This window comes from Hemicordylus capensis, chromosome 2 (genome assembly GCF_027244095.1).
Source record: "Hemicordylus capensis ecotype Gifberg chromosome 2, rHemCap1.1.pri, whole genome shotgun sequence".
In the NCBI taxonomy this organism is placed as follows: Eukaryota; Metazoa; Chordata; class Lepidosauria; order Squamata; family Cordylidae; genus Hemicordylus; species Hemicordylus capensis.
Genome location: NC_069658.1, coordinates 133,771,576 through 133,784,325, shown reverse-complemented (window position 1 = coordinate 133,784,325; position 12,750 = coordinate 133,771,576). Strand labels below are relative to the sequence as shown.

Below are 12,750 nucleotides of genomic sequence, written 5' to 3'. Positions count from 1 at the left end.
CATCTCATTCTGCCTTGTCTCACCCACCACCGCCGCATTAAGCCTTGGTGCACTGGCTGGGTATTCACCCAGTTGAGGAACCCTTGTCCTGTATGGACCGCTTCTGCTTTCAGATAGGTCCTATGTGCTTTTTGCCAAACTCATTATGGTATTGCTCATTCAGAATACTCAGAGCCATTAGCAGCCATACTAGATGACCTTTTAAGCTGCTTTGTCCATTGAATGGTGATAGGCTAACAAAAGGAATGGCCAGCCAATATTAATAGCTCCAAACACACAACAATATGATATGCTGCATGAAGCGAGTGAGCATGCCTGAGCTCCACTCCTGTACTCTAGTATATGTAAAGTCCACATGCCTGGGAGCCTATTTGACCTAAATCGATGGCATCCTTGACATGCAACAACTCCTGGGACAGTTGATACCTCCTGCTCCACTAACTTCCAGCCTCCTCCTTGCTGCCAAAGCATTGCTTTCCCTGGTGGAGTTGTGGAGTGGGGTCAGCAGTGATATGCTGACACTGACTTCTGCAATTTCCACTCTTCCCAAAAGGCAGGGGCCCAACTGTGCTTCTGGTGTAGCCCTTGCAAAGAAAATAAGCTCCCAGGAAGTATCATTTAACTCTTACTGGTTGATGTCCCCAGCTGTCAGCAGCAAATGTGGCAGAGGTTTGGATCATGCAGGAATTTTAGGGTGGTTCACACAGCAGTGAACAGACAAAAGCAATCGCTCTAGTGAAGTGATATATTATGTATTTTCAGTCTCCATCACAGATGTGGAAAAATTGTTAGAGCAGCCTCCATGAGTTGTAAATCCCTCCGTGAGCAGAGAAAGCATGGTGGGATATATATTAAACTCATAAATTTAAGATTGCCCTGTTTTCACTCAGTCCTCCCCTTCATGCATTGACAAATGCCTCAGAGTTAGGTTAGTTCAGCCTGTTGAGAACTTGCAGAAGACTAGAAATAAATAACCACTGCTGAAACCACTGGGCATCAAAAGCGAAGCAGCAAACCCACAAAGCAGGAATGGATAACTGGTAATTGTAAAAGAGACACACTGCAAGGCATAATCCATTCAGTCTTGGCAAGCGAGAGCAATCCAACATTGTGAGTCAGTAGCCGCTAAATCCTTTAAAGATATTGGTTCTTAACTTTTTGCATTCAGTTCCATCCTTTTAAACTTTATTTTGGTTTACCACTTGTTTTTGCTTCCAAAAAAGTCAAATGATTTATTATTGCCGCTACATAATTGCAGCTGCTACTGCAGCCCAACACAGCTTGTGATTTACTAAGTCAAATGTATCCAACCAACCAACCACCAGAGGCTCAATTAAACTTCCTGTTTCTGCTGCCTGCCTGGGACTGCAAACACTGAAGCATTCTTAAGCCCTGCCTAGGGTTGGACATTTGGCAATAAAAAGATATATTTGTAATCAACAGGTATGATATGTGTTAATTAAAAACAAGTTAGTTTTATTAGAGTGAAATAGTGAAAGCAACTTTTAAAATTGCCATTAAATATTATGACAGTGTTAGGTACGGTTTCTATTAATGTTAACAATTCACTGGCCTTCTCTTTGGCTTTTATTTTGGAATAGCAGGGTCAACTGATGGTTACAAAATTTTAAGAAATGAAATTAGAGCAAAGTAACATCAACTATTTTTTAAAAATCAGTGTTTAAAGACATCTATTGTGCTAATTGTGCAGGCGTCATCAGCATCATGGCTTTGTGGATATTTGACCATAGCTGCATAACCAGGTGATCGGTTGATGGGTCCATTGACAATTCTGAATGTTTGACCAGTCAGCCAATCCTTGTTAGCTGTTGTGAGGCTCAAACCAGATGTCCTGAGTGTCAGGCAATGATCCCCTGTACTCTGTACACTGAGGAGTCCTGGTCAAAGGAGGGAACTGCAGGCAGCCCAGAATGACACCAAAGTCCTAAATCATCCTGCTCCTGAGAATCAGGTGGTTCTTGGGAGCATCCATTGCCACTGCCTGCTATACACTTTCAAGGTCGGTGACACTCTTTCATTCTGAGTATTCACTGAGAGAAGCCCTGCCTCTGTGCTTCCATACCTTCAGTTTATCTGCCTGCCAGCTGTCCTCTCTGTTCTACTGTAAGTACTTACCACCTCCAAAGCCATCGGAGGCTGCACATTTTCAGAACTTGGACCTGATCACCTATCTAGCTATGCCATGTCAGAGAGCAACAATTAGAAGTTTGTTTCTAGTTGGTTTTCTTTTGTGTTTTTCCACCACACCCAGAGGCTGAGATGAACTCATCTGATCCAGTGCTTGAGTGAACATCTCAGTAGTTTAAAAAAGAACCCAAACACCCAAGAACCTCAAAACCAACACCACCTTTCCCCTAGCTGCACTCATTAGTATGACTTTCCCACTGCCTGGAAGTGGGCAAAACCTTTGCTCTGGACACAGAGCAAAGGTCAGCATGCACAAAGAAGATAGTATTGCCAAGTATTTTCTACTTGGTTGAATGGTTTGATAAAGGGCAAGAGCTCAATAGAAGAGCACATGTTTCATATGCAGAAAGTCCCAGGTTTGATCCATGGCATCATTAGATTTTCTAAAAAAGAATCTGACTTGGCAATACTGGGAGATCTCTACATAGACCCTGTAGAGCTACTGCGGGGATCAGTGTGGACCATAGTGGACTATGGACCAATCATCCGACTCAGGGTAAAGCAGCTTCATCTATTAATGTATTGCTGTCTACTAACAGAACATGTGGATGAACACGGAGCCTCTGCAAGCTCCCTGTAAGGTATATTTGGGAGTATTGGGAGGGAGCACAAGGCATGCCCCCAAATGTGGGGGGGTTTGCAGGGTGGGAGCCTGAAACTACTGCCCAGAACCAAAAACTGCAACCACAAAGAAGCCGAAAGCACATACACTTTGCAGCTACTGAATGCTCAGGAGGTTCTTCTCCTGTCAATCAATAGAGAACAACCAAACACATTGGAAGTTTGTGGGGGAAGGTTGAGAGAAGGAATTGGGAGAAGCCAGGAGTAGGGCGGGGGGAGAAGCAAGGAAAACTATTGGCAGTGTGTGATAGTGATGGATGATGTTAATAGTTACACAGGACACCGGGCGGGGGGGTGGGGAGGTGAAAATGCCACACAAAGAAACAAAAAGAAACAAACCTTAACAAAAAAGAAAATCATGAAAGCAACAAAATATGCTACACCAAACAAGAAAATAAAGAAACCCTGACGAGACCCTCCCAGCCCTACGTGTCATCTTCCTGCCCTATTCTGCCCCTTCCTCTTCAATATAATACATGAGATTTCAAATGTGTTCTTAAAAAATTGATGTGATTTTTTTTTGCAGATTCCACTTGTTCATTTGTATTGTCGAATAAATTTTCTAGTGTATTTCTCCTGCCACCTCTATAGTAGTTGCATCAGATCTATGTCTCTATATTCTGCATCTTTAGGGACATAGAAAGTGAAGCACAATCTATCCAAAGAAATGAACAACTCAATGAGGCTATTCCACTAATCAGTTCCACACTTTTTTCTTCCATGCAAAATGGATAGTTTTGGAATATTTCTCTCCAAAAGATTTGTGGGCTCCTTTTGAATGTTTTATCTGGTTTAAAATAGATTTGAAGCTGGTGCAAGTAGGTGACTGATATACAATATTCCTCTCAGGCGCGTAACAACGATAGGGCAGGGGGAGACAGTTGTCTGGGGGCCCCACTGCCTTGGGGGGCCCCCAGAGGCACCTCATGTGACTCCCCATTGCCCCCTGCCCAGCCCCAAGGCCCCTCAGCCACTTGCCCTGTTCGCCGTCTCTCCAGCTTGTTCTCCTGGCCGGCAATCGAGCAGCAGACAAGCTGCAAAGAGCTGCTTTTCTCCCGCCTCTCAGCTGATCGGCGGGTGGGCGGGGCTTCCACGGAGGTCTGGTGTAGGCCTCTGTGAAGCCTGAACTGCAGTAGGGCCCGAGCCAGCCAGGAAGGAGGAGGCAGCCAGACTGGCCACCACTGTTCTCTGCAGCAGAAGACCCCCTGCTGCCCTGTGGAACCCAGCATTTGCCAGGTAGAGTGTGAACTCCTTTTTGTGGTTACCTTCCTCTCCCCGCCCCCCCGGATATATAGGCATCTGCTTGCCATAGGGCTTTGATATGGGGGGGGAGGGACTGAGAAGTCTCTGAATATTTATTTTTAAACAGCTTGGAAAATTTGTTGGCTTTAAAAAAACTATCTAAAAAGTCCTATAAGTGGCTTGTTTCATGGCAAAAAATTACAAAAACTTCTGGAAGAAACAGTATTATATTTATTTTATTCATTCATTCATTCATAAATGCACTTATGTTCAAGTTGTTTTGCAACCCAGAAGGTCTGAGTGAGAACTGTGAAGCATGTCTTGTGCTTCTATTTTATTTTATTTTTCTTGTGTGTGAACTGCTCCCCAATAACTTGCAGGGACTTCAGGGTAAATCTGGCCAACATGTGAATGCAGCACCTCCATTCCAGAGGAGGAGATGTGTGTTAAAGGGCTTTAAAAGCCTCCTGTGAAAAACCTCCTGCAATCAAACTTGACTGAATTTGTTCAGAATTCTGAGAAAACAAACATAGGCTCACCCTGCATGGTTGAAAGTCTCCTTTGCTAATCTGCAGCGAGGGGGCCATTTTAATCATTCATCTTTCTAGTGTGTTCTAGGCATTAAAAGTAAAACAAATGTATAGTACTCAATGTATATCACTATATATTGTGACGTGTGTGTGTGTATTCAGTGAAATGTATTTCCAGGCAGCATACTTATTTTGGAATATCAGACTTAAATCCTTGGGGGCCTGGGGTGTGCGGAGGCCCTGGACTTTGAGTGGGGGGGGGCCATTTTAAAATCTCGTCTCTGGGCCCACTCCAACCTTGCTACGCCCCTGATTCCTCTCATTCTGTGAAGCAATACCAATCCCTTTCTGCTATAAACAGTTAGTGCTTGCCTGCCAACCCAGTCCTGAGTTTGTGTATCTTTCAAGCCTGACTTAGCCTGTCTAGTTTCCAGTGCAACAAAAATAAAGGCTATTTTGTGACTCTTTCAAATCCCATTGTTCATATTTAGCATATGGCTGACAATGATGCATAGGAAAACCAAGTTAAAATCATGTGCGATTTGTTCCCTGAGAGAGAATTATGATGCTTGTTTCATTCCCACATCCTGGGATTTCTACTTGGGGCAGCAAAGAACGAATAGACTGTTGTGGCAAATACTAAACTTAGCTTTATGTATATATTTTTTACTTTTCAACCAGTGTTAACAATCAATCTGTCTGTTCATGACTTACAGTTTGCTCTAATCCCAAATGTGTCCAAAGCTGCCAGAGGTCCCATTATACAGGCATGGCAGCAGTAGCGGGGCCAGACCAGCAGCATTAGACTCGGGGGTTAGCTACACCCCCGCATCTGATGTCAGACACGGGGGCATGGTCTGGCTCCCAAATGGAACCACAGGGCCCCATTCGGGAGTTAGATTCAAGCCAGCGCTTCGTTTGCAGTGCAGCCAGGAGCAGCTCTTCCCTGCCTTAAAGGCAGGGAGGGTCTCTCTCCTGGCCACGCTGTGAATGCAGCGCTGGCCATCTAACTCCTGAATGGGGGCCATGGATTTGATGCCGATCTGCTGAAAAATGGCTGAGACACAGCGAGGCTATTCTCATGATGGGGGGGGAAGCCCCTTTTTTTTTCCCCATCGTGAGAACCACCAGGCTTGCAGGTGAGTCCAGTGGTTCTCTGGCGGCTAGCTCACCAAAGAAGCCCTCCCCTTAAATGGGGTTAGTGGAGTGAGTAGCCCCATTTTCTCGATCATGAGTCGCCACGGTGCAGCTCCATGCCGCAACAACTCATGAGGAAAACCCCGCCGGGAGGAAAAATGACTCCCGGTGTCAGGTGTCTCTCCAGGATGCCCCATGCACTTGTGCTGGGTATCCTGGGACTTCCGGGGGCCATGTGGCCCCCAATCCCTGCAGCCCCTACCAGCTCTGTGATGGAGCCAGTAGTCGTGATTCAGCTTCCCAGCAATGAGCAGCTGCTCATCTGTGGGAGAATGGGCTAAGCCCACAGATCCCTCCCAGGCTCTACACACGGATCATGTGTAGAGCTTCAGCAGTTCATAATCAACAACTAAAAAGAGGAGGGTTGGTTGTTGGTGACCATTTTTCAACACAGATAATGTGCCTTTTAATTTTTCCCTTTCCCTTTAATTTTATTTCCCCCCCCCCCCCAAAAAAAAATCGGGTTCATGCTGGACTAGTGTCTTTTGTTTGGTTGAAAAACACCCATCTAGTGTTTTTCAAGTTAGTATCTGAAGTCCTTATAATAACAAGGTAATCATCTAAGGGCACAGATCACAACTTCTGAATATTGAAGGGTTTAAAGAAGAGTTGGGTGCTGGTGCTGTTCTTCTTGTCAAGTGTCCCCTTCTGTGTCTCCATTTTCAGTCAGATATGTCAACTCAGTTTGCTTTGTGGTCAAAATATTTGTCATTACTGTATCCACTTCATTGAGTTCCACCGATTAACTGCCCCCCCCCCCCCAAAAGTACTGGTTAGAATCTCTTTTATTTGTGCACACATGAAAGGTTTGAAAGAAGTGCCTCTTAAAGCTTGGAGGGAATCCAAGACTTGTTCCAGCTCTCAGAAATTCCTGCAAACTGATACAGTGTTTGACTGAGGTGCAATGGTGTCTGCATAGACAACTATTTAAGGGTGATTGAAGTCCCTTTAGAATCCAGGGCAGGCATTCTGAAGACCACTGCTGGGCTGGATGCTATCAGAATAAATCTACTACATGATATTAATGGCACATTCTCTTAGCAGTCCATTTGTGTAATGCTGTGGATAATGTTGAGATGCATCAGGCAGAAATATAGCCAGTATACTGGCAAAAAGTGACTGGATGATGCTCCCATTGAATTTTGGCTGGGAACTGCTTATGCCTTGTAGAGATGCATCAGGCAGAAATGTATTAGGGCACCTTGCTCCTGGTGAATTTCTGCCCGGATACATCCCTCCCCAGCCCAATGTCCCAGGCAAAGTGTGGATGCTTGGAGCTTAATTTCTAAAGTTAGCCTCATATATTATACAAGACTGTACAAAGTCTTTACTGTTTATGTGGTACCAGAATTCAGGTGAGTACCTTAACTTGGAATTTCCATGCATTTTGGAGCACAAGTGAAAATTAGAAGCATCTTCACACTAACATGTGAATTCAAATGTGAACGGGAAAACGGTCAGAACCGCTTTGAACCAGTCGGAACCAGTTTGAACCGATTGGAACCGGTCGGAACCGGTATGAGCCAGTTGGAACCGGTTCGAACTGGTCGGAACCTGTTTGAGCCGGCTGGAACCAGTATGAACCGGTCTGAGCCGGTTTGAACTGGTCAGAACCGGTTTGAGCCCGTTTGAACCAGTTTGAACCGGTCGGAACCAGTTGGAACCGGTTTGAAATAGTTTGAAATAGCTTGAACTGGTCGGAGCTGGCTTGAAATGGTTTGTACTGGTCAGAACCAGTTTGAGCTGGTCGGAACTGGTTTGAACTGGTTTGAACTGGTCTGAACTGGTTTGAGCCAGTTGGAACCGGTTTGAACCAGTCTCAATCAGTCAGAATTTGTTTGAGCTGGTTGGAAACGGTTTGAACCGGTCTGAACTGGTCAGAACCGGTTTGAACCAGTCGGAACCGGTCAGAACTGGTTTGAACTGGATTGAGCTGGTTGGAACTGGTCAGAACCAGTCAGAACCAGTTAGAACCAGTTGGAACCAGTTGGAACCGGTTTAAAACAGTTTGAACCGGTCAGAACTGGTTTGTTTGAAGTGGTTTGAGCTGGTCGGAGCTGGTTTGAGCCACTTTGAACTGGTATTAACTGGTTTGAGCCGGTTGAAACTGGTTTGAACCGGTCTGAATCAGTCAGAACTGGTTTGAACTGGTTTGAACTGATCAGAACCGGTTTGAACCAGTCGAAACCAGTTGGAACCGGTTTGAACCGTTCTAAACCGGTCGGAACTGGTTTGAACCAGTTTGAACAATTCAGAACTTGTTTGAACCAGTCTGAACCAGTTTGAACTGGTTTGAACTGGTTTTAACTAGTCTGAACTTTTCAGCACAGTTTGAGCCGGTTGGAACCGGTTTGAACCAGTCTGAACTGGTCGGAACTGGTTTGAACCAGTCGGAAGCGGTTTGAGGCAGTCGAAACTGGTTTGAACTGGTTTAAACTTGTCTGAACCGGTTTGAACTGGTCAGAACCAGTTTGAACTGGTTTGAACCGGTCTGAACCGATCTCAACTGGTCGGAAGCAGTTTGAACCGGTCGGAAGCAGTTTGAACTGGTCGGAAGCGGTTTGAGCCAATCGGAACTGGTTTGAACCAGTCAGAACCGGTCAGAACCCGTTTGAACTGGTCAGAACCAGTTTGAACTGGTTTGGACTGGTCGTAACCAGTTTGAACTGGTCAGTACCAGTTGGAACTGGTTTGAACTGGTTCCAACCAGTTCAGACTGGTTACAACCAGTTCAAACCGGTTCAAACCGGTTCTGACCAGTTCAAATCAGTTCAAACCAGTTCCAACCGGTTCAGACCGGTTCAGACCAGTTCAAACCGGTTCAGACCGATTCCGACTGGTTCAGACTGGTTCCAAACTGAGATAATTGGGACTGACATTTCGCAATTACAGTTTTCCCATTCACATATTAGTGTTCGAAATTTCGGCAACCGTCTGCACCAGGGGTGTCATTAGGAGTCAGCCCATGGGGCATGAGCCCCCAGTGATTTGCTCACAGCCCTGAATCTCACCAGCCACCTCCTTTCTCCATGACCTCTTCCAGAAAGGATGTGCAACAGTGGAGGCGCCTGCTCAAAGCATGGGAGAGAGCTCCTAGCCTCACTACCTCTCTCTTGCTTCCCCCGACCTAATGGCTATATTACAATATTCGAGACTTTAAAAAACATACACAATTATTCAGGGGGTGTGTGACTGAATGTAATTATCAAAATGGGGATTGTGACCCTGGAACCTGGGTTATTTAAGTATCTTAGCCAGGGAAGGAAATGAGAATTTTCAATAGGTCATCATGTGAAGAAACTCATTTGCTCAACATTATTATATGAATGATTGGCAGGATAAGATTTCCCAAACATCTGAGGTGTATCTAGGGAAAATAGGCCTAGGGCAAGCACTGAAATTGCGCCCCCTGTCCAAACATCTGACACCCAGCTTTCAGATAGCTTTACCATAATATCAGCTGAAAAATACAAGTCAAGCTCTTTAATCTTTTAATATTTCAAGAACTATTTAGCAGTGGATGTAGCCAGACCAGAAAATGCTGGAAAACTACAAATTTCAGTATGCTGGGGCTCATGAAATACCCAAATACTATGTGGAGGTGTACTTGGAAAACTAATGTCTAATTCTCTACTATGCATTGTAGCATCACTATTAGATCAGTTTTAAAAATAAATGGAGACTTTGACTTTTCCCAGATACTCTGAAAATAATTAAAGGATATGCAGAGTAAACTGTGTCACTGCTTGGAATATATTCTAGTATTTCAGAAAGATGGTTAAAATGAGAGAAAGCAAGAAACTCACAGTGGGCCTTAATACTAAGGATTTCACACTGATTCAAAGACAAACTCACCATTAATAGGCATATTATTAAGACATCACATTTAACTCACTTATCAGAAGCAGCAAACTAAGAGCAAATGAATACAATCCAGCTCATAGGCTTCAGCTCAGTATTCACAAGCCCTGATTCTCTGTACATAGTGCCAAACTGAATATGTGTACAGTGATGTAATTTCTTAAAAAAAATACCTGTAGCCCCTTCAGGGGCTTCCTATAGGCCATGGGGGGGTGTCTGCAAAGGTTCTCCCTCCCCCCACTGGCCTCTAGGGCCTCGCAGGGACCATTTGAGCATGTGCAGTGGCCATTTAAAAAAATAATAATTAAAAAATGGCCACTGAAAACAAAATGGCCACCGTGCATGCTCAAATGGCCTCTGTGAGGCCTGGCATGGCCTAGGGCCCTGCCTGCCCTACCCTAGATATGCCCCTGTCTCCAATCAGTCAAGAGTTTGTAGAGTATGTAACTGTTGTCAATATAGTGGACTCTGTCTAGATCCACCATAAAAACTACCTTATTGGATCATACCATCAGGTACAGTTTCCAAGAGCAGCCAGCCAGAGGCCTTCACAAGCTCTCAAGAAAGACATGGAGGTGATGTTCATCCCTTGTGCTCTGTTTCCAGCATCTGGTTCTCAGCTATAGATGGCTTCTGTACATTATTATTATTATTATTAATTTATTTATTTGATTTATATATCGCCCTTCCAAAATGGCTCAGGGCGGAAGTCAATAGTCATGGAAGTCAATAGTCATTTATAGAACTATCCAACACGGTTGCGTCTAAGCTTTCATGTTAGTCATTTACATGGCTTAACTATGAGTTAGGGATGTACACAAAGTGTCTGATGTAGAATCAGACCCTCCTTAAATCGGGTGCCCCAAGTCCGCACCCTTTCTCATCTCTTAAACTGTCAACAAGCTTCCTTTTAAGTCATTAGCCATGTCAAGAATGAAAACACACAGGTTTGGGTGGCACTGCAGCAGCAGTCTCTGACCTGACCCGACCCATGCATGAAACAGTCCATGCATGAAACAGTCCAACAGCATGAAACAGGTGATTGGGGCCAGTGTTCCCTTTAAGGGGTGGACATGTGTGAGGGCTCACAAGTTTTTTTTATATCTGCTCAGTTAATTTTAGATCCCACTCAGATTCAGTCAGGAAGGCCCTACTCTGAATGCATGTGTGAACACACTGCCTTGATACTGCCGCCCAGAACAAAACTTATTCCACACACACATGAAAAGAACTTGAGGGAATACTGATTGGAGCAGAGCCTGCTGTGCCAAACTGCCTATGCACTGTTGGTAACTGAAAAGGGCCAATCACCTGAAAGAGGAATTCTAGTCTTTCTAATATCTGCAGTTGTTGTGTGGATCTCCCTCCTGATACATTGTGCTAGTCCTTTCTTCCTGCAAAAATTCTGTTTTTTCTCCTGAATAGGAACATCCCAATTCTCCCTGAAATTTCACTTGGACAAATTTTGGCCCTTTGAACAAGGCACACTGGCCAGGTCCTATCAATGTTGCCTACCATATAGGAGGTTTCACCATCAGTTCTTATCAGGGCATCCAGTGCTGGTGAGTGGCAGATAAAGTCCTGCCCAAGCAGCTTCTTCTTCTTCTTCTTCTTCTTCTTCTTCTTCTTCTTCTTCTTCTTCTTCTTCTTCTTCTTCTTCTTCTTCTTCTTCACTTCCCACACAAGTTCTTATAAGTTTTGCCCAAGCAGAAATTTCATCTTATTATGCTTTAAATTAAATTTGCTGGAACTCTACTGACACCCCCATGACATGTTCTTGTTGGCACAGAATCTGCTGGCACATCATGCTCTGCTAAGGAAAACACCTGTGTCGGGTTGCATGTCAAAAATCCAATTACTGAACTGTTCAACCATTTAGAGGGAACTAGGAGGAAAATATTACAACTTGGAATGTTTAGTATCCTCCCAAACCTGGCTAGATTTTCCTCCTACCTTGCTTCCATACAATCACTTCTACCAACCCAAACCTTAAGATCTTCTTCAGACGCCCTCCTCTGGGTGCCCCTGCCAAACAAGGTGAGGTGGGTGGCTACTAGAGAGAGGGATTTTTCAATGGTTTCACCCCATTTATGGAATGACCTCCCCAGTGAGGTTCGCTTGGCTTCATCACTTTGTTCTTTTAGATGCCAGGTAAAGACCTTTTTTGTTCACCCAGGCCTTTTAAATTCTGATTTTCAGATTTGATCAGATTTCTAATTAATTATAAAATGAGTTTAAAAGCTGCTTTATATTGTATTTTGTATTTTCTTTCCACCTTTTTTGTCTTTATGATTTAATGTGTTATGTGTTTTTATTGTATGTTTTAATCCTCTGTTGTGATCCACCCAGAGAACAATTTGTTATGGGGTGGCTAACAAATAAAGATGATCATTCATTCAGTCATTCATTCATTATTTCACACAACTGAAAACTGGGAGCACATACAGCTCCCAAACCCAGAGAGAACACAATTTTTGATTGTGTGAGTAACCTCTATGTGTGGGTATCAACTGGTCTCTGATTATAGTGGATCTGGCACTGTTGCTCTTTTTGGCTGTTTCCTCCCTTGTTCCATCACTGGGCAGCAACACATTTCAACATTTAGAAGGTGTCATACTGCTATGATGGGGGGATGGAATTTCTAGCAACAAATGGAGCTGGACAGCATCATGGCTTCTAGAGCAGAGCAACTAGAAGGCACCCCTGGAAGCTAGTATAAGATACTAATTAGTCACATACTACTTTTTCATAAAGGAATTCATATATCCTTCTCTCTCTGCCATGATAAAGATGGAGTAGTGAATGGGAACCTGAGCAATGAGACAAGAGTCCCTCAGTGTTTTTGTTTAATTGAATATATCCAGGGATGTGAGAGAGCCCCAAACCTGCAGGATGTTTATACCATTTTTTAAAAGAGTAAGTTCATGTTTTTAAAAGAGTAAGTTTCCAGCCCTTTTGGTTGCAAACTTTTGCCTGATGAGTTATCAGAAGTTATAGGACTGAACCAAACCTCCAGTTCAGTTGCAGAGTTTGCCCATCTTCATTTCTCACAAAAACTAGAATAAATTATGCAAAATATAAACATGGCAGA

The 12,750-nt window shown here is 44.0% G+C and overlaps 1 long non-coding RNA gene across 1 annotated transcript in view; it reads left to right on the top strand.

The window, feature by feature from the left end:
* Nucleotides 1–3,976: 3,976 nt before the first annotated feature.
* Nucleotides 3,977–12,750, top strand: part of LOC128342267 (uncharacterized) — a 47,693-nt gene continuing 38,919 nt past the window's right edge. Inside the window, exon 1 of the long non-coding RNA XR_008314878.1 lies at nt 3,977–4,065. This is a non-coding gene — a long non-coding RNA (uncharacterized LOC128342267). The remainder of the gene's footprint in view (nt 4,066–12,750) is intronic.